General features: G+C 44.2%; 1 protein-coding gene across 30 annotated transcripts in view; it reads left to right on the top strand.

Annotated features, from left to right (window-relative positions):
• The window catches only part of LOC115198257 (receptor-type tyrosine-protein phosphatase delta), a 641,938-nt gene that overhangs the window by 447,927 nt on the left and 170,437 nt on the right, over positions 1-23,574 (top strand). The window contains exon 1 of one of the 30 annotated variants that reach the window (XM_029760089.1): positions 22,388-22,515. The exons of the other annotated variants lie outside the window; for them this stretch is intronic. The gene's annotated coding sequence lies outside the window, so the exon portion shown is untranslated. Of the gene's footprint in view, positions 1-22,387; positions 22,516-23,574 lie in introns of those variants that run through there. 30 annotated transcript variants of the gene reach the window in all.

Raw genomic sequence — 23,574 nt, 5'->3', positions numbered from 1 at the left:
TGTGTGTGTGTGTGGTGTGTAGGGGGGGGGAATTGCTGTGTGTGTGTCTGTGTTCAAATAATGAGGCAGACACTGTGTGGATTAGCCTCTCTGGGTATCAGCCAGCAGGGAGCATCTGGAGTCGTCCTTTATACCCAACAACCACCACACACACCCCTCCCCCACACACCCCTCCCTTCAATTAGGGAGGGTTATGTACGGAATACCAGCACAATCTGAGATCTATGTCGGACACGGCAGATCACACGCCCGGCTACTTAAGTCTGCCTCATTTAAATCCTACCACATTTAAGTCCAACTATTGCCCCTCCACCCCTGTCTGGTGACGTTGTTTCAGGTGGTTCCGGAATGGTCCCGCTCTCACGTCTCCCAAGACTGGAATGTGGACAAGGAGGGGTGCAGGGATTTTAGGTGTATCAGGGGTTCATCCTTTGCTGGGTTGGTAGTTCCAACAATGCACAAAAAAACTGTCCCAGTGGACATTGAATTATTTGGGAGTCCCGAAGGGTGGAGTGGAATGGGAACTTCTAGCAATAAGACCCAATGGTTCTTTCCCCTCGCTTTTCATGGCAGAATAGTCGAAAGGTATGGTGTCATACTTTGACAATGACATGTTATAGCCTTCAAGATGGATGAAAGATGGCTCACTCGAACACTTTTAAAGCCATCTATGTATGTACCCTCAAGGTGAATTTACACCATCTTGTGTTTACAAGTTCGATGCCTCAGTATGAGAATGGGGTCCATCTCCAGCACTTTTCCCTGTATAGAAAGCCCACCGGGCCGGCTGAAAGACTTCTTCTCAGTGATATTGATTAGCTGGTTAGTCCATGAAAATCCAGGAACAGGACAGACACTGAGCTCCCTTCCTCTGGCATGTCGCTGTGTATTAGTGTGTCTGCGCTCTCTCACTCTCTCCACTTTTGATTTCTCTCTTCCCCCTCCCTCACCTCTCTAACCCCCTCTCTCTCCCCTGTCTTTCCCTACCTTTCTCTCTTCCTCTCTATGCCTATTTCCCTCTCTCTCTGCCCCCCCCTATCCCTCTCTTTCCCTGTGCTATTCTCATATGTTGTGCTATTCCACTTCAGTCCAACAGCCACTTGGAGACAGGATCCCAGCTGTTCCGAGTCAAGGTTTGCTTCTTTTTTACCTGGTAGGGTAGGACAGAGGGAGACAGAGGGAGAAAGAGGGAGAAAGAGGGAGACAGAGGGAGACAGAGGGAGACACAGAGACAGAGAGAGGTGCAAGGGCAGTAGGGGGCATATATTTCCCAGCTGTTAGTACACAGACATCGTCTCAGCTCTGCTGTCAGAGATTACCCACAAAGCTTGGGCACTCCCCCCCACACACACAGCCAGCCCTTTTAATTATTTTGTCTACAACACATTTTGACTAGCCTATGTAATTGTAAAATATGGACCTTGTAGAAGTAAAAATGGCATGAAATCAGAAGAACGCAAGCAGGTTGACCTGCTCAGAGTGTAGATATAATTATTTTGTGGCAGACCCGGGTTTGATCCCGGGCTGTGTCGCAGCCGGCCGCTGGCCGGTGACCGGGACACCCTATATATTTACCACATAGGGCCTTTGCATTTAAATGTGTGAAAGCAACAGCAAACGTTTAATTGAGAAATATAATTCATTTTAATGAATTTTAACAACAAAAAAGCTTCAGAAGTAAATTAACAATCCTCTCTTCCTACAATTTAATGTTTTGCTGCACCAAATCCTATAGCTGTACAGCAAATCAGCAATCTGTTGGCTAGCTCACCCGACCTGTGTTGATTGACAGTTTGCTGGTCCAATCAGAGTGTCATCACAAGGGCGGTACTGCAGCTACTGTCTCTGGCTGCGTGTGGAGTAGGCCTAATCCACGTAGACTCTGTGCCATAAAATGAGTGACAAAACATTACATTAACCTGGCCCCATAATTTGAAGTCATCAGTCTAAAGTTTTGAGGCTCCAAGTCCAAGTTATTTGATTTTCTATCAACTCGAGTCCAAGTCATGTGACTCGAGTCCACAACTCTGCTAGACAGACGTCTATCAGTTGCACTTGAGACTGCTTCCAGAAACACCTCCTCAAAGGGGTCGTTGTTGCTGCAATGCTGATGCCATGTCCATCGCAAGCTCTGGCGCCGTTTTCCCCCTTGGTGAGGATGTAAAGTTTCCCACTGTACGCCACTGGAATGTGTGGTGGGATAAGGTGCTAGCAAGCAGTGTGTATTACTTTAGAACCTGGCATGAAGCAGTATTCCAAGGCAGTATAACCGAACCTCCACTGTGCCCATTTGCCATTTTCAAAACAGAGACAGGGAGGCAGGGATAGGTTCCGAGCTCTGTTGCCAACGGAAATCAAACCACTCCAAGAAGTGCCATTGACGAGGGCAAGCAGAGAGCGAGCACTCCCATTTTGGATTATTTAATTCACTGTTACAGGCGAGCATGCTGCTTTTCCGGACCCGCTTCACCATAGCGATGCCCCCTAACACACAATATCAAGTTGGCCCATATGAGATATTCATATTGTGTGAGATTGTGGCTTTTTTAGCCAAGTCTCTGCTTTCTACCCATAATGCCCTTTTCCCCACAAAAAATACTGAGAATGTCTGTATTGTATATTTGCATATTTATGAGAATGGGCGTCGCAGTTATTAAGTTAACTGGTTCTGCAGTCTGGATTATGAAAGCACATAAAAAGTGAAAGTCAAATGATATTTCTCCAATGATATCTTCTTCCCCTTGTACTGCAAAGCATTACAGTTCACCAAATCCTACGAGTGAAATGTAAAGCCCCTCTAAAGTTTAAATGTGGAAGGTGATTTGTCTTCATGGTTTGTTTGTACAGATTTGGGCCATTGAAGAAACCCCTGTCAAGAAAGTCTTATTCAATAGTTTCCTCTGTCTTCTATATTTAGCTGAGTTTCATAGAGCATTCATAGAGTATTCATAGGGCATTAATAGGGCATTCATACAAACAACTGCGTGACTATGTAACTATTGTTGCAAGAGTCATCGAAAGGGTAGTACATTCCAGACGAACAAACAGGATTAAATGAAACCTAATCTAACCCTAATGTATCCAGAAGAGAACAGAAAGCGATGTCTCTAGAACACAGCCTAACAAAAGGCAGAATGTGATAGGTAGGTACATACCATCAACCCAGTATCATCAAACCTGAACTAACCCCATTCCACCAAGGACAGAACAGAACAGCAATGGCACATTTTAGGCTCACAATTTGGAGCCAACGCTGAGTGGTTGTGCGTTTGCTGGGAAGGGAGAGGCAGAATGTGGTAGGTAGGTCGCTAGCTAGCTAGGCAACTAGATTAGGCATTTTCGCTACACACTAACCTGCCCACTAATAAACACGTACCACTAGTATGGGCTTAATTAGGACGAGGCAGGGAGACCTACACTGAACAGCTCCCAGACGAGTAATTTGTGGGCACATTGAGACTGGGCCTCTAAAACCCAGTCATTATCCAGTAGAAAATACAACCTTCCCAGGTCACATCACTTTGTTTGCCGCAGTAAAACAAGTTTATTTCGGTATTGAGGCGCCGTGAAAGTGCCCCGAGTCCACTCGTCTGGGTTTTATGGAGCACAGCGCTGAGGAATTCAATAAATTGTGTAATTTGAGTATGCGAGTGTGTGTGTGTGTGTGTAGGATTGTTTGTGTATAGGTGTGTGTGGGTATTTTACTGGGGATCTATTCTCAGTGGGGGAGTTTCCACTCTAACTATCAGTGCAGATTAGGCCCCATATGAAGACTGTATGTTTATGATACCCCTTTGAGCTAACCAGCCACCCCACACTGAAATAGAAGAGTTCATACTGGCGCGTCTCAAGTCTCCCATACGCTGCACATGTGACTCAAATCAAATCAAATGTTATTGTTCACATACACATGGTTAGCAGATGTTAATGTGAGTGTAGCGAAATGCTTGTGCTTCTAGTTCCGACTATGCAGCAAAATCTAAAAGTAATCTAACAAATTCACAAAAACTACCGAATTGACACAAATACACACAAATGTAAAGGGATGAATAAGAATATGTACATATAAATATATGGATGAGCGGTGGCGTGCGGCATAGGCAAGATGCAGTAGATGGTGTAGAATACAATTATACAAATGAGATGAGTAATGTATGATATGTAAACATTATTAAAGTGCCGTTATTTAAAGTGACTAGTGATACCTCTATGTAAACATTATTAAAGTGGCGTTATTTAAATTGACTAGTGGGCTCTCCTTCTCCGTGGACATCTCTGATGCACTTGCTAATAAACTCGTTCACCGAGTCAGAGTATACATCATTGTTATTGTCTGCGGCTATCCGGAACATATCCCAGTCCACGTGATCGAAGCAATCTTGAAGCGTGGAATCCGATAGGTCAGACCAACATTGTATTGACCTGAGCACAGGCCTTTCCTGTTTTAGTTTCTGTCTATAGGCTGGGAGCAACAAAATGGAGTCATGGTCAGATTTGCTGAAGGCAGGGTGGGGGAGGGCTTTGTATGCGTTGCGGAAGTTCGAGTAGCAATGATCCAGAAAGCTACCAGCTCTTGTTGCGCATTTGATATGCTGGTAGAATTTAAGTATGGATCTTCAGTTAGCTTTGTTAAAATCCCCAGCTACAATAAATGCAGCCTCAGGATGTATGGTTTCCAGTTTACATAGAGTATAAGATCGCATGTCCAGGGTGGAGGTCCGAACAAAGTATCCGCTTCGGGAAAGTTGTATTCCTGGTCGTAATGATGGGAAGTTGACATCACTTTATATCCAATAGTTCTTCCCGGCTGTATGTAATAACACTTGAGATTTTCTGGGCTAACAATGTAAGAAATAATACATAAAAAAACAAATAACTTCATAGTTTTCTAAGGACCTGAAGCGAGGCGACCATCTCTGTCGGCGCCATCTTTCAACCAACTGACTGGGTTTGTGCGACAATACTGTTCGCCCTCTGAGCTGAAGCCTAGGCATTAGAATACATTACACTGGAACACCGTCGATGCACTACATAAAACTCAAACTATCCGTCCACACAGGGAGAAAGAAAAATCATCCACGTATTGGCCTTGCAATTTGAGTTCACCCTTGCGGTTTGTTCCAGCTACATTTCCGGCAAAATATTTTTTACAGTTTATAGCCACTCCATTTCACTGGGCACTGTTCGGAAAGTGTAGTTGTTTTTTCCCCTAATAGATCAATAGCTCTAATACCTCAGTTTAATTATTGTGTCTATTTTAGAGTATTTTTCCCATTATTAAACAGCTTTTGTTGTCGAAAGAGTTAGTTGTTTTTTGCTGATTTTATGATGAATATTATGCCCGTAGCAAACACAGCAGTGTGACCTAAAGGAATAATCCTCTTTGAGTTTTCTCAGAATCAAGGTATCTCTTTATTTTAGTTGCCTTATACCCAATGCATTTGCCCTAATATAGTGCATGTGGGCAATCATTTTTTACGTAGATCTGACCTCACATTGCAGATAGAAGTAGAATGCATGCTGGTTGATATAATCTAATCCGGCGATGTATTTCAATACTAGACAATTTTCTAGACTCTTCTTTTCTCTATTCAAGCAAACACCGTGAACAGAATGTTTGCTTTGAGATTCATAGACATGACGCGCCTGAGCGCTAAAAGTAACACTTTCCCTGATTTGGACAGGATCCACTCTGCAAGTACCTCATCCTTCTCCTGAGTGCCTCCTGCAATCTGGAATGCGTAGGAGTAACCTCTAGCAAACGGTCGGGTCTTATCCGGGGAAAAGTGGGCCGCGCTCTCAAAGACACACAGCCACACTCCATCAAACGCGTAACCGGGCGAGCGTGGGTGGCGCCGGAATATACACAACACAGCGGCCTCTTCACCTATTTATCCCACTTAATTTTCTCAGCTCTTCACCTCTAACCTTTCACTATGCTGGTGTTTGTATTGGAAGGATTGCCACCACTGTCTGTGAACTGTCTGTCCAGGCTCCCCCTGGGGAATCTGGCAGTGTTTACTGAACAGACATGCTAGTACACACACACACGCACACACTCCCTCCCTACTCCTCCCCTCCTTGAGGCTACTTGTGTCTGGTGTATAGTGTGTGTATAGCGGAGTGTGGTGCTCACCAGTCCTAATGTTTTATGGATGGTACTCATTATCAAGACAATGCCACTTAAGGGCTGTCATTCACAGGCTAATGTGTCGGTAAAACCTCTGAGAGAGAGAAGAGCGGAGTGAGGAGGTAGAGAGAGAAAGAGCGGAGTGAGGAGGTAGAGAGAGAAAGAGCGGAGTGAGGAGTAGAGAGAGAAAGAGCGGACTGAGGAGGTAGAGAGAGCGGACTGAGGAGGTAGAGAGAGCGGACTGAGGAGGTAGAGAGAGCGGACTGAGGAGGTAGAGAGAGCTAGGATTGAGGAGTTAGAGAGAGCTAGGCTGAGGAGGTAGAGAGAGAAAGAGCGGATTGAGGATGTAGAGCGAGAGAGCGGCTTGAGCAGGTAGAGAGAGAGAGAGCGGATTGAGTAGGTAGACAGAGATGGCAGGAGTAGACAGAGATAATTGAAGAGTGAAGGGGAGGGAGGGGGATAGAAGAGGGAGCAAGACTGTCTTGTGAGGGTAGGAAATCTCTCCCACACATACAAAATATTCCCATAAATACACCCCCACTTGCTCAAACATACTCTCACACAATCCTGCACAGAAACAAGATATAATCCCACTGAACAGCATGTTAGTCTCTTTTCAGCAATGACACCAAAACCTAACTCCTCAGCCCTTTTGATCCCCTCAGACCAGACTATATTGACCTCCCAGTGATATGAGCTGCTTGCATTATATTACAGTGTCACCCCATCCAGCAGTGGATGTCTAGAAGATTAATGGCGGCGCTAACCTCGTATTTATCATCCGGGCCGAGGAGTAATGTGACACCTTCCTAATCGGAATATATTCATTGGGCTGTTATGGTGCTCGGTCCTGGCGCCTGCGAGTGTGTGTGTGTATGGGGGAGGGGGAGAGGCTTGTGTGCCTGCGTTCATCTAACAGCGCTATCTTCCCTCCCTTTAATTAAATAAAGACGATGTTCTTCTCACTCTCACTCTGGGGCCAAGCTCAGAAGATCCTCTCCTCTGATCCTCTCGTCTCCTCATGCTTATCTGGGTACCCGTCTCCCTCTATCCCCCTTCTCCCTCCCTTCGTCTCTTTTTGGCACTCAGCAGAAATCAAGATGGATGTCCCCAGTGTAGATGAGCGATAGAGAGTCCAAAAGGGTGAGATTGGGCTTGATCATGCCTCTGGCCCTAGTCAGATTGGCTTTAGTACACCGAGGTTTGGCAGTCACACAGGGTTATACACCCAGTCTCTGAAGAGTCTGAGGAGGACTGGAGGATCGTTATGGCTTAGGGTTCCCGTGAGTCAGGGCTATGTACCAATAGTCTCTCCTTTATCCCGAAGTGTGCACTTGTTCGCTTCCCTTCATGCATTTTGTTAAAAAGAAAATGCTATTTGCAACCTCTTTGCAATAAGGAATTGAGACCAAAAGCTCAAGAGAAATTTCAAGTGTTTAATACCAAGGATGCCGTCAGCTCAGTGCATACATTTAGAAAGCTCACAACACGTCTTATTCTCTTCCCTCCCTTCGGTCGTCACCTCCCCAGCTATACATTTTATGACCCCAATGAGGTTCCCTCCTTTCCTCTGTGGAATGTCCATGGTCCTCTCTTTGTTTAGCTAGATGTCAGAATCACACCCTGTCCATCTTCTGGGCCTGACCCTGCTCTCTGATCCTAGGCAATTTCCTCTTATCTGATTAGGTCAACCTTTAAAAATGAGCATACACACAGTTCCATGGCCAAGACTCCATTTAATACTCACAGTAATCATTCACTAACAGGATACAAACAAACGACAGTTTAACTTGAAACATGTTACATTTTAACAGAATCCATCAATTTGAAAGGAAATGACTGGTACTGTACAGTATATGGAAACTTAACCATGCCTAAACCAATTCAATGCTTTTAAGTGTGTAGGGATTAGGGAATGAGTGCACAGTTCAGGAAGGAGGGAGAGAATACAAGGACTTACCCAGGATGTCATAAGAATTCTGTAATGAAGGGTGTTCGCTATAGGACAAAATCTAACAGAAACATGCAGTTGATGGATATTATGGATATGTCATTAGTTATGGATTTCACGTGATATTCAAAATGGTATGACAGCTTGCCAGTTAGTGTATATGATTGTGATGGCAATTTCATGATTGCTTAAAAAGGACACTGGTTTGAATTGAATGAACAGTATTTTAACTGCTTTGAAAATGTGCAATCAGAGAGAAGCCTTTGGTTGTGATGGCATTTAAATGATTACAGATAGAGAAAAAGGATTGTAAGTTTATCAACTCAAAGTGACATCAGAGGAATATTCTGTTGCAGCATCAACATCAGCGTGCACGCACACTCACTGATTACTTGGCGGGCATACTAATGGTGCATATGATACTGTGGACAAATTGACATGTTTTCCTGGCCATCTGTGCTTCTGTGTCTCTCTCCCCTTCTTTCTCTCTCTCCATCTCTTCTCTCTCACTCCCCCTCTCTCTTCACACTCTCTCTCTCTCTCTCGCTCTCTCTCCTCCTCTCCCCCCCCCTCCTCCCTCCCTCCCTCTGACCCGACACACAGCCTGACTCTGATGCTGTTCCACAGCGTTGATTATTCAGGTTATACCCACTTTTCCCTAGTAATTCATTAATGTAGTAGGAGAGGTATGACAAAGTGGCTGACTGTGTTTTTTTGTGTCTGTGTGCGTGTGCGTGTGTGTTTATCTAGGTGGTTGAATGGCTCTTGTTTTGTGCTTGCGTGTGTGTGTCTCTATATTAATGTGTGTGTGGTGTGTGTGTGTGTGTGTGTGTGTGTGTGTGTGTGTGTGTGTGTGTGTGTGTGTGTGTGTATAAAATAAGCGGAGGGATTGGTCATGGATAAAGGGGTTGTGCAGTGCAGAGAGAGAAAGTCGCCAAAATGAATAAATAAAGAATAACAATCCTATCCTGGTAATTGCCTGTTACACACAAAGATAAATGTCAAAGCCTCTGGCCAATTATAGGCAGTTACTAGGTAAAGCCCACAGTCTTATGGCATGGCCATTACAGAACAATCTCTGTCTTAGTCAAGCATTCAAAGCAATGGATTGGAGGGGCTTATGTTCTAATCAGCAATCACATCAGTAGCAAGCACTTGAGATTGAATGCTGGAAGAGAGCATACACACACACATGCTCACACACACACCCTCGCGCAACGAGGTCTGTTCTTCCCCCGCTCAGAGATTATGCAGCCTGCTTTCTTGTGTACTCTTTGCCAATCTGCCATTTATGTGCGTGAATACATTTCAACCCTTTGAAGGTTTTTGTCCCCTTGCCAAGCCCATTGTAAGAACAACAAAGTCAAAAAAGTTAGCCGACGAAGTTTGAAGCGAGAGATTAGGATAAGACCGGCTCCCCCCCTACAAACAGACGGTAGGTAGCCAGTCAGGTATCCATCGCCGTGTGGCAAGAGAACCACCTTTGAGGCGAGGAGATGAACTTCAAACACCTTGTGTGAAGAAGGGAGAGCTAGTAGGAGAAATGAGGCAGAGGTGAATGTTCCAGACACATTGTCGCTGTACGGTTGTCGGTTGAGTCACAGGCGCCATCGGGATGCTTCGTTTCTGATATTTTAAGGTCAGATGGCTGATTAGACTGCTTGCAGGTGAAAAGAATGGTACTTTGACAAAAGAAGGCATTTTCTGATGCTTTTGTGTTCAGTTCGGAACATATTTGACTGACTCAGAAGGTCAAATATACCCAAGAGGGATATCTGATTGTTGAACTGTTATGGCTGCTGACTTCATTTTTTAACTGCTTTTCGTCAACACAAACCACATTTCGAAACCTTAAAGGGCAAAGGCTTGTTGAGTTTGTGCTTGGCTATGTAACTATCAAGTCCTCACGGCTCCAAGTACACACAGCGCTATATTAGGTTCTGTTCCCAGTTTTCACATCTCAACTCTAATTGTGCAGTTTCAAAGGAGCACACACTGCACAGAAGACTTGGTTGTTTTCTTGTTTGTTTCTCTCGGCCTCCTCCTCACTAAAAACGTCATATATTCTTCTTTGTCGTGGCCAACAGGGTGCAAGGACATCATCCAAGACTCGTGAAGTCAGTGTCACTATGCCCCTGAGCACCTTGGCATCTTCTTAACACCAGTCCCCATCTTTGAATGTTTATTCTTCCCCTGGAGGAGGGACAGTTTAGTCGTAGTAGCAGTTACCAGCTGCTAGCGGTCCCAATCCATTTCAATAGCCTCCAGTTAGCTTTCCCAATGCTGCTGCAAGCCATTTAGTGACACCTCAATCACACGCAGGCTAACTGCCAGCGACTGGCCAATGCCCCCCATGTCCTCCTGAGATCTCCATTTTCTGACAATCCCAGAGTGAGATAAAGAATAGAGAGAGAAAGACAGCGTCTTTAGTGGAGGCATCCCGAAAATCAGGTCAAATTGTTCATCAGCAAACTGCAGACTGATTATTCTCCCCCAATGATACTCTACCACAGGGGAAAGATGTCCCTCTCCTTACCCAGCCATTCTCACAGAGGTCTATGCATGTGTACAAGTTCTAGATCTACCCGTATCAACCGTCTTAACTGCCAGTTGGTATCAACTGTTGTTTGTAGTTCCTTTGAAAGAAGAGTGTGAGAAGGGGTGCCAAAAACATGAGGTAGATTGATGGTTTGCAATTAGCTTTGGTGTTCTTTATGTTTGAGAATCTTACCGTTTTACTGGTGTGGACTGAGGGAGGATCCTGAAAAATGAATTCCACCCTTAACATTTTGGATGCCAAGAGTGTGCAAAGCTGTCTTCGAGGCAAAGGGTGGCTACTTTGAAGAATCTAAAATCTAAAATACATTTTGATTTGTTTAAGACTTTTTTAGTTACTACATGATTCAATTTGTGTTATTTCATAGTTCTGATGTTTTCACTATTAGTCTACATTGTACAAAATAGTAAAAATAAGGAAAAACCCTTGAATGATAAGGTGCATCCAAACTTTTTACCGGTACTGTATATAGCAAAATACATTGCCTGTAGTGCCTCCCTTACTTTTCTGACAGATTTGTTTTGATTGCGGCCCTGCAAATGGCTGTGGCTGACACTTCGAAGTCTGAAAATGTTAGCATCGTTAGCTTGCTAGCTTTCTTTGTCAGGGTTTGAAGGAGTTGTCAGGGATGTTGTGAAATGATTTGTATATGCGGTTTCAACAGCAGAGGGAAAATGTTTTGACTGCGCCTAGCTTCCAACGTACATTATGACTAACACGCCACGCAGTATGCTGTCTATGCTGTCTATGTCTAACTGTATTGCAGTCTTGCGACAAGGGGAAAGAAGCAGCATTTCTATCACACAAGAAGAGCAGAATTTGCATGGCATTAGCGGAAGTGCAACTTTTCTCGGCTAATTTCCACCGACTAAATAGCAGGGGTTGATCGCGGAGGTACTTCAAACACAACAATGCCTTCCCTCACATGAAACAAAAGGAGAAGTTTAAAAGGCTATACATCACGACGCTGGGCTGCATTATTTAACATGAGAATGTATAGCTCATTAATGGCAGCGTTTGCTCGTAGTCTGACAAGAAACAAGCGAGTTCTGCCAACTAAAACCACAGTTTGTGTGCAAAGTTCTGAATTGTGGAGCAACCTTTTTGGAATGTTTGGCGTTGTGTCATGAGTGAACTTCGCATGTGGATGATAGTAGACGATTGAACAGACACGTCACACAGTAGTTACCTCCAAGAACTTGAGTAATTTCTCTCATCGTAACATAACAGTCCATCACAGAAAAGGTCATACGTGAAGCGGTAATTACAGCCCTCGTGGGTCCCTACTACAGCAATGGACTCTCTCAATATGGGAGGCCTACTGCACTGTACGTGGTTGACCTTGTTAGTTGCCCTGAAAAATAGCATCTGCTAAACGACTGCAATGTACTGTAAACAAACGCTTCAGGCCTATTGTCACAATGAAACAAGGCAGCCTCTGCAAATCAGTGGCTACACACACACACCCACACCTTTTCCCTGTAGTACGTCAGTGGCAAAATCTCACTGGCAGCGACTCTTATTTAAAGATCCTAATTGAGACTTTCAATATGTAATAATGTAGTAGTTAATCCCCTGCTCCTGGGTCAGATCTCTCTTCAGATACCACATGGGCAGGTAGAGTGGGGCTGGGTTCCACCAATGGGAGCCTCAGATGCTCTCTTTGGCACAGGCAGCCATTATAATGATAAGGCGTAGACAGTCAGTTAATGGAAACCTAAACTCTTGGAAAGGAGGCTATGGCAGTTGGGATGATGCACTGTCAGACCTGTGTGTGTGTGTGTGTGTGTGTGTGTGTGTGTGTGTGTGTGTGTGTGTGTGTGTGTGTGTGTGTGTGTGTGTGTGTGTCTGAGTGTGTGTGTGTGTGTCTGAGTGTTTGAGAGAGGGTTTGTACAGTTTATACAACTGCGTATAAAAAGAATATGCGCCTGTGAGGAAATTGCCATTATTTCTCTGGTTGTAGGTCTTTTGAGGAAGTTAATCAAATGTTTACATTTGCATATTGAATATACACTGCTACCTCACAATCTATGTTCAAGTGAGAAGAAAATAAGCAAACAGATAGCGTTCCCTTGGTAAATGGAGAAATGCCGGTGTAGGAAGAGGCACTTATCAAACGTTCCTTTCAAATGTGCTGGTTTTGCAAATATGACTCACAAGATGAAGATTGGTAGTGCTTATCTTGTTTCAAAAGCAAACACTCAACTGGCATGGGTACAACCACATCTAAAATGATTTAAAGTGTAGATATGTACATTATAGTGGCGGCTGGTGGGAGGAGCTATATGAGGACGGGTTCATTGTAATAATGTCACGTCAACCCAAATGAATTGTTTTTGCACTGTTAAAAATGGTTCTCTCCTGCCGGTGTTCAATCGTAATGTTTGTAGTGCTAGGCCCGTAAGTTAGGAAAGCACATTTTGCTCCCACGGTCTGTGGGAACTGTAGCTTAGCGTAGCTAACGTTTGTCCAAATGAGGTCCAAAATCATACAGAAATATTGTGTTTTCAGTGAAATTACTCTGGAAAACGCATATCAAAGCATATGTTTCTAAACGAATGGGTCCAGCAAAATATTGAAACACGTTTCAACCCTATTATCCAAAATGTAAGCGAGCGAAAAGAACAACACTGCTTCATTGCTTTGCTGCTTATTCAGCAAAGTCGTCCAATATCTGTGATAATATTTGATGTCCAGTCAGCAGCCATTTTGGCAGCGCTGTATTTTCACATAACAGGCTCTGATAAGCTTGTGTTTTGCTAATGCGTCCTGGCTTTTGTGTCAGTAGCAGACTTGTGCTGTTTTTCATAGACCAATAACCATTTGTTTCTAGTCTCTTGGGAGTTAGGCATGAAACAACAGTATTGGTAAGAATGTGCAAAACACTCACAGCATTTAATCAAGCCAAGTGCTGCCGGTACAACATCAACATGAGATAACCTATCGCGTGTACTTATGGGAGGTAGAAATGTTAGCCATGCCACTACCGGTATATTATGGAACACATTTGTGCTAAGCTAATGGAGTGGATATGGGTGGACGGATACACCCTCCCTACCATAGTGCAATAGGTCACGCACATATAATGTACCGTTACATTTAGCTCAGGATACATCACAGCAAATTAGCATTTAGATAATGGGAGCTTCTAGGCATTTTAATTACAACATTGCCCTTTGAGCGTAGTGTGTACGCCTTAAGCGGTCTTTTTTACATTATCCGTGTTTGCTTAACTATTGCGTTTCTAAAACAAGCCTGCTTGGTACGAAAGCTGCTAAGATGTCACCGTGGCAAAATACCTTGATATTCACAGTGAACTGGTTGTATGGGAGATAAGGAGTGATTGTTGTGAAGCTATGAAATGGCATTGTGCATTAGGGTCTAGTTTATGAAGTATGTAATTGCAGTGATTTTTCTGTAAGAGCGGGCTCTGTTGGTTTCTGCCAGAATGCCACACTAGTCACAGAGGAATGCTGTTTTGTCTATTCAGAGAAGCACACCCACTCTCATGGCTTCTGGGTTTTCCATAAAACTGCATGAGAGCAAGGGCAGGGGGTGGGAATGGTCTCCTACCTCTAGGCCTTCCTCCCTTTCTCTCCTCCCTCTCTCTCTCTGTGTGTGTCTCTCTCTCCATTCTCTATCCCCCCCCCCCCCCCCCGCTCTCTGTCTATCCCTTCCTTAGCTCTCCATCTCCCTCTCCGTCCTCTCTCCCTCTCTTTACCCCATCCCTTTCTTTCTCACTTTCTCTTTTCTCCTCTCTCCTCTCTCGGAAGTGATATTATTCATCCTCCCACAGACCGTGGCTGGGTGGTGGGGTAGATGTCAAGATGCCAGGAGTGTATGGTGCAGAGGCGCTGTGTGTGAACAGAGGATCACGTTCTCATACTCCAACCATGGCTCATTTGTCCAATAGGGTCTGGCCGCAGCAGATAGCTTCTCACGCCACAGATGTTGTGAGACATACAAGCTCAGACAGGATGTCAAAATCGTGCCAGAGAGCATGGTGTTTTACCGCCACCAACAGCACAGGGGGTGAAATTACATATAGGATAAAAAAATACACTACATGACCAAAAGTATGAGATGCTCGTCAAGCATTTCATTCAAAAAGCATGGGCATTAATATGGAGTTGTTCCTCCCCTTTGCTGCTATAACAGCCTCCACTCTTCTGGGAAGGCTTTCCACTAGATGTTGGAACATTGCTGCGGGGACTTGCTTCCATTCAGCCACGAGCATTAGTGAGGTCGGGCACTGATGTTGCGCGATTAGGCCTGGCTCGTGTTGGGTGTCCACATACTTTTTGATACACGAGACCAAGGAACGTCTACACCACTCTGGGAAGCGACACCTCCAGACTGCTATAGTGTGCCCAGTTCTATCATCCCTCTCCACCCTTATTCTGTTCTCCTCCTCCTCCCCTCTCTCTCTCTCTCTCTCTCTCTCTCTCTCTCTCTCTCTCTCTTTCTTTATTTTCCCACCTCACTCTCTCTGCCTGATCCTTCCTCTCCTCCTCAGCCACCTCTTTATATTTCTCCTCTCCTCCATCTCCCCTGTTTTCTGGTTCATAATATGTAACATGATTTGGCCCTCCCCTGTTCATGCTGCATAAATATAATCCTGGCGATTCCAGGTTGGCGGCTGTTGTCTACCGTTCTCTCTCTCTCTCTCTCTCTCTCTCTCTCTCTCTCTCTCTCTCTCTCTCTCTCTCTCTCTCTCTCACACAGACACACAAACAACACACAATGGGTTCTTGAGATGCTGCACATTTGTACGGTAATGAGTTTCTTTCCCTGTGAAACACGGCGCTCATACAGAGGAGTCCTTCAATCGACGGCGGCAACGCGAGCACAAAACACAATGCACTTCCAAATCGCCCTCACCGCAACAGCAAACAAACACACGGCCCCTTGAGTGCATGGGGGAACCCTAAGAAGAGGAAAATAAAGATTTCAATAGATTGCAGAAGGGAAGTCGCAAGCTATTGACAATCGGCTCGCAAGAGCTTATGTATGCCATGCTTTTATCATTGTCCCATTGAAAAGGCATTAAAGTTTTCTATGGGATTGATTTAACCATGTGTTGGCCAATGTCATCAAGGTCAATTGAAAAACAGACAGTTGTGTGTTGTGATGATGCTATTCACCACCCTTGTGTCCCTGAAGCTTACCAGTTCTGTGTGTGTGTGTGTGTGTGTGTGTGTGTGTGTGTGTGTGTGTGTGTGTGTGTGTGTGTGTGTGTGTGTGTGTGTGTGTGTGTTTGACTCTGTATGCCAGTGTGTAGCGGAGCAGCCCAACAGGACACTGGGATAATCACTCACCAGTCTGTTGGTCAGGGTCGTGTACTGGGGGACCATCCATCTGAACAGCTGCTCTAAGACTGAGATAGAGGAGTAGAGGAGGGTGGGGAGAGAGAAGGGAAGGGTAAAAAGAGGTAGAGGATATAATGTGGGTAAGAGAGAGAAAAAGTGAGAGAAATAAGAGAAGAAAAGAGGGACAGGTTAAAATATAGAGGAAGTGTGAGAGAGAGCCAGTGCTAGCTAGTTTGGTGAGATTGCTATTTGGACAAGGACATAGTAGGTCTAGTATTGATGAGAACTATTTGGACAAGGACATGGTAGGTCTAGTATTGATGAGATAACTATTTAGACAAGGATATCAAATCAAATCAAATGTATTTATATAGCCCTTCGTACATCAGCTGATATCTCAAAGTGCTGTACAGAAACCCAGCCTAAAACCCCAAACAGCAAGCAATGCATGTGAAAGAAGCACAGTGGCTAGGAAAAACTCCCTAGGAAAAACTCCCTAGAAAGGCCAAAAGCCTAGGAAGAAACCTAGAGAGGAACCAGGCTATGAGGGGTGACCAGTCCTCTTCTGGCTGTGCCGGGTGGATACTATGTCTAGTATTGATGAGATAACTATTTGGACCAGGACATGGTTGGTCTAGTATTAATGAGAGAACTATTTGGACCAGGACATGGTAGGTCTAGTACTGATGAGATAACTATTTGGACAAGGACATGGTTGGTCTAGTATTAATGAGATAACTATTTGGACCAAGACATGGTAGGTCTAGTATTAATGAGATAACTATTTGGATAAGGACTTGGTAGGTGGGCTGAATTCACATAGGATCACTATAGTAAACTGAAAATATATGTACTTGGCCTCTGTTCCATTGTTAGTTTTTCTTGCAGCTATGAAACACCAGATTGTTAAAACTGTTGAATTCAGTTAAACTCGCCCTGCTAAGATCTAGTCACAGATAGCAACTTTGAAAGATATATGCACCTAATTGTCATTGACCTTTGGTGATTAGGTAAACAAACAAATCTCCCTTGAGGCTTCTCAAAGTTCAAACTCCTGAACAGAAGCGAGACTGCAGAGGTGAAATGGCTTTGGCATTTCCTGTACCCACACCTGGGGACAAGATACTGTCACTTCCTTGTTCCAGCCACACCAGGTGCTTTTAAACCCAATTACTGGCGCAAGAAATGTCATCAGAACCCGTCACTCATAACAACAAAGAGTGGGACGCTAGAGAGAATGTTAGCTTGCTAGCTTGTAAGCCTTGACATAAACAAACACCGGCAACGTTCTAATAAACAGGGAGACAACAGAGGAATTCGGGTGGGACGAGCATCTCTGAAAACATTACATATGACCGTCAGAGGCTTGTTTGACTGAGGTCGGAAGGAGGGTGGGGAAAAGTAAATAAGTTTCACAAATAAACTCCTTTAAGCTGCGGTTGTCAGAAGCTTTCATGTGGAGGCTGCACTTGAGGGCATAGCTTAGCTTAGCTTGAGGAATGTTATTACACATGCCTACTGATCTGGTGGCGATGCGTGAGAAACGGTCCTGACGCTAGTCTTAAATCAAACCGCCCCTTTGTGAAGAGAGAGATGTATGGAGGGAAGGAAAGAGAGAAAAGGACAGTGACAGGAGGTATGTGCGAGTGAGAGAGAAAAGAGAAAAGAGAGAGAGAAGGGCAGAAGAATGATTGTGAAAGAGAGGGGAAGAGAAAATTGAAGCAGGTCATGGAAGAAGATGGAAGGAAGGAGACTTTTTTGAGAGAGAGAAAGAGAGACCGAGCGAGAGAGAGATGAGCGGAAAGAGGTAAGGTAAAAGACTACTGCATGTGTCATGCGTAATAGGTGCAGCCAGCATCCCGAGCTCATGGGCTGCCACTCTGACTTAGCCCGCACCCTTTTTGACAGGGGGCGGACGGTTGCTAGGGGGACTTATGCCTCTGTTGAGCTTTCCAATGGAATACATTCTATAACTCCAATCATGTGACACATAGCAATAACCCTGAGGGAATCTTGAGTGGGTGTAAATGCCGCTTCATGCAAACTTTTTTGAACTCTATTAAAGTCATATTTCTCCACTGTGGAAACATGGTTGAAACGGGTAGACACGGAGGGTGAGGGATGGGTACATGATGCCCTATGCCATCTGTAGAGATGCCATTTGACCTTGCGGTTGAAATCGGTGGGCGAACGCTCTTTCACGGTACAGTGGTTCTGCCTTAATTAAGCCGGAAAGAGTCCTTGAGCACTTGACTCTTACCTCTTGTGTGGCATCTGGAAGATACTGTTCAAAACAACTGAGATATAGCCTTACGTTGTTGGAGTAAAAACTTTAAGGAACCTGCCATGTTTTAGTTATGATTTTGGACTATGTAATGACTGTATTGTTTACCACTGACCAAACAAGGAAAGGGAACAGTTCATCAAAGGCAAAAACTGTATTTGTTTTGCACCAATTCCTTGTAGCAGTTCTGTCTTTGCGTGTGTGGACACAATTAAGGAAGGGGTTGACTTAATAGTCGTGCCTGGTATTTTTGTGGGCATTTTTGGGGGGAGAACAACAACAGTTTCCATGCAATCCATTTTATAAGATGGGCAAGGCATTGCATGTTATTCACAAACATAAAGAACCCTCTTGAAACCCAATGTACTTATTTGGAGCAAAACTGAGGCAAGGCGCACGAAGATGAGTCGGTTATGAGGGTCGGTTATGAGGGTTGGTTATGGGGTATTGTTTTTTTGTTTTTTTACCCCAGACCAAACTTGTTATTAACAGTTGCATCCATAAGATTCTGATGTTAGCATTTGGTTCCCATCAATTTGTTATATTGTGGATATACTAGCATGCTACTGATAGCACGCTAACAAAGAATGTCCCATCACAGCTGGCATTAGCTACTATACAGCATGCCTTCAGGGTCATTGGCCACCCCAGCATGATGGTCACTTACGTTGAAAATAGGATGACAAGGGATTCCGTGGTTAGCTACTGTTTGAAAAACAATGAGCAAACGTTTACTCGATCAAACACTGTTTGGTAGTTCACACAGCAGTATCAAAAAGCTTGGAAATCTAAATTTGTTAGTCGTTGTGTGAAACACAGAACTCCCACATGCAATAGTAGAAGACACAAACAGGCTATCCTTTTCTATAGAGAATCCCCCTGCTTCATTGTTTCCCTCTTGCTATCAACCTCTCAGGGAGTGATAAGAATCAGGGGAGAACAATACGATAACTCACCAACCCTCTCTTCCTCTCATCTTTATTTCTCTCCTGCCGACACTGCCTGGCAATTATCTTCCCCTTTTTCTAATAACATTGTGCATGTTGTCGGCCTTTTGTTTAATAATGCATGATCCTATCACAACCCGGCTCTTTGAATGGAACACCGCTGAATAGTAACACAATAATACCGCTGAGAGGCTTGGAAGAAAGGACAGTATTTTTTTTCTCTTTTTTTTCCCCGGCAATAAATGTTCAAGGGAAGCATTCAGCATCGCTGTATGTGTGAAATTGAACTGACACATGAAACACAGGCGCGCATATTAGGGAACAAAAGCTTTTGTGTCGAAGGTCAGAGGTAATATCTGAGGTAGCAGTGTGCGTTGGGTAACGCCAGCGATGTTGTTGTTGGTTAGAGCTCAGCCCTGTAGGAAACACACCCACACATGAACGCACCCACATACACTGCATCACATCATGCATCATCATACACACTGCCAACAGGCTGCACCATTCTAGCTACAGCCATGCTGTTCAGAGGGTGACTAAGTGCACCTTGCCTACCCTGCCTACTCCCTTTGACTGTATTCTGTGACAATACCTTAATGCTGGAACAAAAGTCCACATACGACATCAGAGTAGCCATTGTCCAATTTTGTCAGCTACTTTGTTCACATTAGGGGTGCTTGTGTTCACATGGATGGCACAGCCTTCCTCTCCCATGGTTGGTGCTTACAAAACATGCAGATGGCTTTGTTTCTCTGTATCAGCATGTGAAGGGCGGTGGAAGGAGCAAGGGAGGGCTGCTGAGTACTGTGTATAGTGAGGACTCCTAATGTCATGTCATTGTGGAAGTTCACACGACATTAATTAACTCAAAGGCTATCAACCCCGACTTTGGAAGGATGGCTACTGCATGCAAGGCAAAAGTCAGAGAAGACGTCAGTGACCTTGAATAGAAGAGCTTTGTGTAATGCCGTGCGTACTATGGATTACACTTTCAGTGATACCCTGTCCTTACACATGTAATGGAATGAAATACACTATAAATACTCTAGTCATGCGGAAAATCTGTTTGTGTGTGCTCGTATGTGTGTGTGTGTGTACGTGAGGCCATTGTATGTTGTGTGTTGTGCGCGTGTGTGTGTGTGCGTGTGTGTGTGTTTTTTTTTGTTGTGTGAGGGGTGGTTGGTTGAGATTGCCTCAAATTGTATTCAGTTTGCCACGCGTACCGCGGCCGCCACCGGCCTCACAGCGCTCTGAGACAGGTAGTCCTGTCTATCTTCCCTGATACAAATCGAATGGGACAGGTGCACTATCGCCCTGTCTTTTTCTGCCATTTACAGTCAAAGGAATAAAAAGTTCTCCCGCAGGGGGAGAGAAAGGACGGGGAGATGGGTAGCAGGGAAATTAGGTACTTTGTCATCGTCTACTCCACTGATTGAGCTTGGGTTTTCTAGATGTTTATTTGTTTATCAATCATCAGATAAATAGCCGGGGTGAACAAGCCCCATACGTAAAGGGATATGTGATTCCTGTAATGGCGTTTGTGTGGGTAAACAGTGCCATGTCTAGGCCTGTGGTGGGCTAATGCGCAAATGGTTGATGCTATCCGTCAATTAGCCTTCGGTGTTAACCCGCTAAATGTCAAACTGTAAAAGAGGTCAGAGGTCAAATGATGTGTCCATCTGACGACTCCCAGTTTTAGTTACCTCCGACAAGTTCACCTAGTCAGTTTGGGTGCATTCCAATACACATTTTTAGCTCAGATCTCCATCGATTATTAGATCTTTACAATGCCTGGAAAAGTGTTTACATCTCAGAAACCACAACATATCGGTCACCAGGGATCAAGACCTGGCTTAAGCAAATGGATGATGTGGAATCGAGTGGGTTACTTGCTAATGCTATCATGCTTTGTCACATCGATTTTCCCCCGTCCACATAGTGGCTCTGATGAAGGAAGGGGTGGCGAACATGAGCGCAAACACGGGCCGAACCTAGCCTACACTTTTAGAAAAAGCATCCTAAAAGGGTTATTCGGCTGTTCCCGCTAGGATAACACTTTTTTGTTCCAGGTAGAACTCTTTTGCTAGAACTGCAGGTACAACTCCAATAAGAGAACCCTTTGAAGAACCCATTTGGTTCCAGGTAAAAAACCCTTTGGTGCCAGGTGTACTCTTTCGGGTTCCATGTAAAACCCTTACCACAAAAGGTTCTATATGGAACCCAAAAGAATTCCACCTGGGCACCAAAAAGGTTTTTTTACCTGGAACCAAAATGGGTTCTCGTATGACGACAGCTCTAGAATCCTTTTAGATTCCTGATAGCACCTTTTTTTCTAAGAGTGTACTCTGTCATAGATTTATATGTGTACTCCAAGCAGCGCTTGGTAAAGGAGGTGTTGCTAGCATGTACTAATGCTACTGTAGCTTACTCCATCAAAATGTATAGATGTGTCTTTTTTGTTATTGGTCCTAATCAATTTGGAGACACTTGAAGCTATTAAAGCTTGGCTAAGTGGTGTAAGACGGGGCATAAATATGAGCTGAATGGTTTTAAGGGGTACTAAGAGCAATGGTGGCATTTTATCACTCCCATAGTCAGTGGATAGCCCTTGTCTCACCATAACTCAATAAAGAACGAGAGCAGAGGTTAGGTTGCTGTGTGTGCGTGACTCAGTTGGTAGAGCACGACCCTTGTAATGCCAGGGTTGTGGGTTTGATTCCCCTGGGGAACCAGTACGGAGAAAGGAGTGTGATGAATTCGTTCCCTACACTACTGTAAGCTGCTCTGGATAAGAGCGTCTGCTAAATTACCAAATGTCAAATGTCTGTGAGTTGAATGGCTAGCTGTATGGTTCTCTGGGGACCGTTTGAGTTAGTCACCAATACTAGGCTAAACAGGTTAGCATTCCGCTGCTAGCATGTTGAACTGTATGTGAATAGTTCAGAAATATTCTTATTACACACAATATATTTGAGTTAGAGCACTTGTGCCCTTTCATCCGTGTATGTGCGAAGCACTAATGTAGTTTCTGAAGTGCCAGAATATAGCCTGCGAGCACATCACCCTCTCTGCCTCTTTAGCTGTCAGACCTACTGAGTCTGTGTGGGTATGTCAGAAATCTGCACTAGATAGATAAAGTACATGAAGCCAAACCGCTTTATTTTCATATCTCTCTCTCTCTCTCCCCTCCCCCCACAGGCTGTGAATATCCTGCATTGAGAAATCAGACCACTGAGGCTGCCCAAAGCATGCTGGTGCCAAGCTGTCCCATGATGCACATAGCCAGACCCGTGCTGCTCGTCCTGGGTCTTCTCCTCCTTCCTCGCCAACGCTGAAAGTAAGTGTCAACTTCTTCTCTCTCCTCCACTCTTTGTCCTCTGTTTGGCGCCCTTGTAGGGGAAGAAAGATGTCTCTTTATAAGTGGTCGTATGATATCTAAGTGTCAAGTGTTATTACACACAGCCAACTCACACACACTCCTGCATTCTCCCTCTATCTCCTTCTCTCTACCCAACACCCTGATGAGTACAAGGCCATTGTCCTGCCCCTACATTCTAATCCAATAGGGAGATAACTATCCATATCTGGGACCCCAAAGACAACCGTAGATATCTGTGCCTTCAGAAAGTATTCACACCCCTTGACTTTTCCACATTTTCTTGTTTACAGCCTGAATTTAAAATTGATTAAATTTAGATTTTTGGTATTGGCCTACACACGATCTCAAAATGTAAAAATGGAATTATGTTTTTCAAAATTTGTACAAATTAATAAAATCTGAAAGCTGAAATGTCTTCAGTCAATAACTATTCAACCCCTGTGTTATGGCAAGCCTAAATAGTTTCAGGAGTAAAAAGTCACATAATAAGTTGCATGGACTTATTAGTGTTTAACATGAGTTTTGAATGACTACCTCATCTCTGTACCCCACACATACAGGTTATACGCTCTGAATCCTCAGCTGAACAGTGAATTTCAAACACAGATTCAACCACAAAGACCAGGGAGGTTTTCCAATGCCTTGCAAAGAGGGGCACCTATTGGTAGATGGGTAAAAAAAAAACTCAGTCATAACAAAGATACAGGCATCTTTCCTAACTCAGTTGCTGGAGCGGAAGGAAACTGCTCAGGAGGATTCCTTCCTCTCTGGCAAGTCCCTTGTTTCATCCTGTTTGCAACAAGGCACTAACGAAATACTGCAAAAAAAATATGGCAAAGCAATTTACTTTTTGTCCTGAATACAGTGTTATGTTTGGGGCAAATCCAATACAAGACATTACTGAGTACCACGCTCCATATTGGCTGCATCATGTTATGGGTATACTTTTGATCGTTAAGGACTGTGGAGTTTTTTCAGGATCAAACAAATGAATGGAAGGGAGCTAATCACAGGAAA

This window comes from Salmo trutta, chromosome 8 (assembly GCF_901001165.1).
Source record: "Salmo trutta chromosome 8, fSalTru1.1, whole genome shotgun sequence".
Lineage (NCBI taxonomy): Eukaryota > Metazoa > Chordata > Actinopteri > Salmoniformes > Salmonidae > Salmo > Salmo trutta.
The sequence above is the reverse complement of the archived record's forward strand: the minus strand, read 5'-3'. Positions and strand labels throughout refer to the sequence as shown.